The following is a 5,548-nucleotide window of genomic DNA, read 5'->3' on the forward strand; positions in this document are numbered from 1 at the left end:
CAGTCAGTCAGAGAAAGACAAAAATCATATGACTTCACTCATATGAGGACTTTAAGAGACAAAACAAATGAACATAAGGGAAGGGAAATAAAAATAATATAAAAACAAGGAGGGAGACAAAACAGAAGAGACTCATAAATATGGAGAACAAACTGAGGGTTACTGGAGGGGCTATGGGGGGGGGGGGCTAAATGGGTGAGGGGCATTCAGGAATCTACTCCTGAAAACATTGTTGCACTAGATGCTAACTAATTTGGATGTAAATTTAAAAATAAATTAAATTAAAAATAAAAAAAAAAAAACCAACTAAGTCGTGCTGCAAAGTTGTTAAATGGCAAAAACAAATTGCACCATTACTGTCTTTGACAACATGACTTTATTATTCCGGGAAACTCTTGCCCAGGAAGATAAAAAGTTGCAAATGACTTTATTATTCCTGTTAGGAACTTTCTGAAATCAAACAGATGTAAGTGAACATCAGACTGCTCAATATTTCAATAGAGAATATCGAATGACTGTTTATACCTCAAGACGCTTCTAAACCTTCCCCCTGGTAGCCCCTGCCTCATTGTGTCCACGGATCCTAATCAAGCCCCTGCATTGAAAGACCTGTCTTAAACCAGACCCTCACACCTCAAAATATCCAAATATCCTGACTTTGCCCCCCACCCAATTCTGGTCAAGGTGGCAATAAACTCAGATTGGCTGATGATTGTTCCAGCAATATTTTCATAAAGAAGCATTGAAGAATAAATACAAGTAACTGATCCTAGACCTGAGCTCTGTATTAGTTTGGTGTGTGTGTGTGTGTGTGTGCGCACAGGCGTGCACGGGCACTGTTAGGGACTTTCTGAAGGATGACATCCAAGAGGAATCTTTCTTTGGCCACAGGGATTTCACATCCATTTTACCTGCTTCTCCTGACCTGTGAACCCTGTGGATCTCTTGGGCCATGACTAAAGTTTGAAAACACTTTTGTCTTCTTTTTCTTCTCTAACAGGTTCTGTAATTGCAAAGGCCACCTGGGATCATGGACAGACTCGGAACCATGGCTGAGTCCTGGCCCTGCCACGTTTAAGGGATGTCAGTTAACTTTTGAGCCTCATTTAAAATGCAGGTAACACTGTGTATTAGTCAAAGTTCTCCAGAGAGAACCAAAATCAATAGGGTGTGTGCGTGTGGGTGTGTGTATGTGGGTGTGTATATGAAGACAGAAAGAGGAAGAAAGACACGGAGACAGAGTGAGCAAGATTTATTTTAAGAAATTGACTCACATGATTGTGGAGGCTTGGCAGGTCCAGAATCTTCAGGGTAGACCAGCAGGCTGGAGACCCAGGGAGGAGTAGCAGTTTGAGTCCAAAGATAGTCTGCTGACAGAATTCCCTCTTACATGAGGGAGGTCAGTGTTTTTCTTTCAAGGCCTTCAACCAATTGGATGAGGCCCACTCACATTATGGAGGATAGTCTGTTTTACTCAAAGTCTACTGATTTAAATGTTAGTCATATCTTTAAAAACTACAATAATGTTTGACCAACTATCTAGGCACAGTGGCCTAGCCAAGTTGACACATAAATTTAGCCATTATGCCATCCTAGAGTCTCTGTTCTTAACAACAATAATAACGAAAAATCCAACTCAATCTAATGCCATTTCTCCAAACCCCAAATATTATCATTTTCTACTTTTCTAAAGTTATCAATCATCAATTACTATTTTTCTTTGAATTGACTGAATTTTAAATTTAAATTTATTCTAGAAGAAAGATCTATTGCACTACATTGAAATAAAAGCTAGGGGCACCTGGGTGGCTCAGTCAGTTAAGTCTCCAACTCTTGATTTCAGCTCAGGTCATGATCTTGCAGTTAATGAGTTCAAGCCCTTCATCAGGTTCTGCACTAACAGCACAGATCCTGCTTGGTAATCTCTGTCTCTCTTCTCTCTCTGCCTCTCTCACTCTCAAAATAAATAAATAAACTTAAAAATAAAAGAAATAAAAGCTAGTATAATTTCATATATACAGAAGTAATTATAAAAATGAATACAATTTGAAGAAATTTAAGGTACTAAAGTCTAGCTAGAAATCACTATCTCGGGGTGCCTGGGTGACTTGGTCAGTTGTGTGTCCAACTCTTGATTTTGGGCTCAGGTCGTGAGCTCACGGTTCATGGGTTCAAGCCCTGCATCAGACTCCGCACTGATAGTGTGGAGCCTGCTTGTGACTCTCTCTCCTCTCTCTCTGCCCCTTCTGTACTCACACTCTCCCTCTCTTTCTCTCTCTCAAAATAAATAAATAAACATTTTTAAAAACGGAAAAGAAACCACCATCTCATCTAGGTTCTGGCCTGAGTACTACTTAGTTTTTGTTAAGAGGAAAAAGAAAAGGGAAAAAAAAACAACAAAAAGATAGGCATAGAACAAATGCAAAAATAAAGGAGACATAATAGCAAACTGAAATCATTCTCGTTGGCGTATTCAGAAAGATTAAGAAAAAAATTTGTTAAGAATAGTTTTTTCGGCCCACAAGATTTGATATTACATCATTTCTAGGAATGATGTAAAATCGTCCCATGTACAACAAAAAACGTCTCTTATGGATATGTATCTTACTCCTTGGGAAACATAGACTTCTAAGGGAGAAGGAATCAGTGCTGAAAACTAAGACAGAGTGAGAGACGAGAAGTGCATGTTTGAGGGAAGACAAAGTGTGTCATGCTCTGTTAAGGTAAGCTTTTTTTCTCTAGTTTCCCTAAAAACCTCTCAGTCAAATCGACGTTGGAAGCTAATGCAATTCATTCGTTATAGATGTAAGAAAGTGCTGAGCTGCGCTTCAAAAGTGGCTGCACAGCGAAAACAAAATCCACAGAGATGGCTGATGTGTGGGTGATAAATGCCATCTCATTCAAAGGATTATTGGGCATCTATCAGGCCCAGGCTCTGCACCAAGCCTTGGGAAGGTAGAGACGAAGAACATGGTCCCTACCTCTGTGGAGCTCGTGCTTGTGGGAGGGGTGTGGCGTACTGGGTGGTCCCCCAAAGAACACAAGCATTTTCCAAGGGTGATACATAGAATTCCCCATTCTGCTACTCCTTTTTTTCCCCCCCTCTTGGAGCATACTAGTTTCCTTCTCCCTTGGGTCAATAGTATGTTTCCAGTTCCACTAGTACATTAAAAATTTATAATTTTAAATGTACTGGTGTAGAAATCATGTATTTACTTTGTTAAATAAGAGATTGAGAGACGACATGGTATAATGACACAGACTAGAATTCCTAAATTTTAAATTGGCCATCCAGTACCTGGGTAACCTTCCTCTGCTTCAAATTTTCTTAGGACAAAGGCTTAATACTATGTCTGTCTTACGGACAAAAGATTTGTTATTGAACTTTACTTTTATGTAAAAGTATATAAAAAAGTATATGCCCCTGCCCTCCCTGTACTCCCATAACTGTGGCTATGGGATTACTCTCTGGCCAATGGAATGTAAACAGAAATCTGGTTTTATTTATTTATTTTGTTAAATGTTTTATTTATTTTTAAGACAGAGAGAGACAGAGCATGAGTGGGGATGGGGCAGAGAGAGAGGGAGACACAGAATCCGAAGCGGGCTCCAGGCTCTGAGCTGTCAGCACAGAGCCCGACCCGGGGCTCAAACCCACGAGTTGTGAGATCATGACCTGAGCTGAAGTCGGACGCTCAACCGACTGAGCCACCCGGGCACCCATAGAAACCTGGTTTTAAATAAAGGTACTCTGGTCCCCTTTTTTGGTCCCTTCCTCCATCCTGCTGCTCGGAGCATCCTGCAACACTAGCTGGCATCTTGGAGCTTGGGGATGAAGGCCACATCCTAGACATGCACGGTGAGGAACTGGTTGTTTGTTTGTCTTGTTTTGTTTTGCTTTGCTTTGGTTTTGGCGTTTGGGGGTGGGTTTTTTTTTCTTCTCTTTTATTAAGTTTTTAATTTTAATCCAGTATAGTCAACCTACAGTGTTGCATTTGTTTCCGGTGTACAATAGAGTGATTTAACAATTCTATACTCAGAATTAGTGCTCATCACAAGTACGCTCCTTACTCCCCACCACCTATTCCCCCCATCCCCCAGCCCCCTCACTTCTGATAGCCATCAATTTATTGTCTATTGTCTATAGCTAAGAATATGTTTCTTGGTTTGTCTCTCTCTCTCTCTCTCTCTCTCTTTTTTCCTCTTTGTTCATTTGTTTTCCTTCTTAAATTTCGTCTATGAGTGAAATCATATGGTATTTTCCTTTCCCTGACACTTATTTCACTTAGTAATATACTCCTAACTCCACCCATGTTGCTGCAGGTGGCAAGATTTCACTCTTTTTATGGCTGAATAATATTCCATTGTGTATATACGCCACCTCCCCTTTATCTATTCATCTACCAGTGGACACTTGGGCTGCTTCCATAATTTGGCTACTGCAAATAATGCTGCAATAAACATGGGGTGCGCGTATCCCTTTGAATTAGTGTTTTTGTATTTTGGGGGTAAATACCCAGTAGTCCGATTACTCAATCGTATGGTAGATCTATTTCTACTTTTGGAGGAACATCCACTCAACTCCTCAACAAACATTTGCCTCTTATACACCACTGTCTTCCATAGTGCCTGCACCAGTTTGCAGTCCCACAAACGGTGCACGAGGGATCCTTTTTCTCCACATCCTCACCAACATTTGTTGTTTCTTTTGGTTTTGACTTTAGCTATTCTGACGGGTGTGAGGTGACATCTCATTGTAGTTTTGATCCCATTCTGTTACTTTTTACAGAAAGAAAACAATTTTAAAATAACATTCTATCCTTAAAGCAACTCTAATGAATGACTTTCACTAGCAGGTAATTTTCTTTCAACAAAGCCTGATTATTTGAATTTGAAAAAATAAAGCTGGCAGTTCCATCTGGGTTATGGATTTAATGTTTTCTTCTATTTTATTTTTTAAAGATTTTTAAGTAAGCGACATGCAGAAGAATGAACCTGGACCACTGTCTTACACCATACACAAAAATAAACTCAAAATGGATGAAAGACCTCAATGTAAGACAGGAAACCATCAAAATCCTTGAGGAGAAAGCAGGCAAAAACCTCTTTGATCCTGGCCGCAGCAACTTCTTACTCAACACGTCTCCAGAGGCAGGGGAAACAAAAGCAAAAATGAGCTACTGGGACCTCATCAAAATAAAAAGCTTCTGCACAGTGAAGGAAACAATCAACAAAACTAAAAGGCAACTGACAGAATGGGAGAAGATATTTGCAACATATATTTGCACATATATGTTGCAACAACATATCAGATAAAGGGTTAGTATCCCAAATCTATAAAGAACTCAACACCCAAAAAACAAATAATCCAGTGAAGAAATGGGAAAAAGACATGAATAGACACTTCTCCAAAGGAGACATCCAGATGGGCAACTGACACATGAAAAAATGCTCAACATCGCTCATCATCAGGGAAATACAAATCAAAACCACAATGAGATACCACCTTACACCTGTCAGAATGGCTAACATTCACAACTCTGGCAAA

The 5,548-nt window shown here is 39.8% G+C and overlaps 1 long non-coding RNA gene across 1 annotated transcript; it reads left to right on the forward strand.

Annotated features, from left to right (window-relative positions):
• The first annotated feature begins 2,369 nt into the window (after positions 1-2,369).
• Positions 2,370-5,269, forward strand: LOC109269633 (uncharacterized). The gene is made up of 3 exons (XR_002081179.2): positions 2,370-3,859; positions 4,790-4,856; positions 4,963-5,269. It is a non-coding gene; the product is annotated as an uncharacterized LOC109269633 (long non-coding RNA).
• Positions 5,270-5,548: the final 279 nt, after the last annotated feature.

This window comes from Panthera pardus, unplaced genomic scaffold (assembly GCF_024362965.1).
Source record: "Panthera pardus isolate Hobbes unplaced genomic scaffold, ASM2436296v1 HiC_scaffold_13, whole genome shotgun sequence".
Lineage (NCBI taxonomy): Eukaryota > Metazoa > Chordata > Mammalia > Carnivora > Felidae > Panthera > Panthera pardus.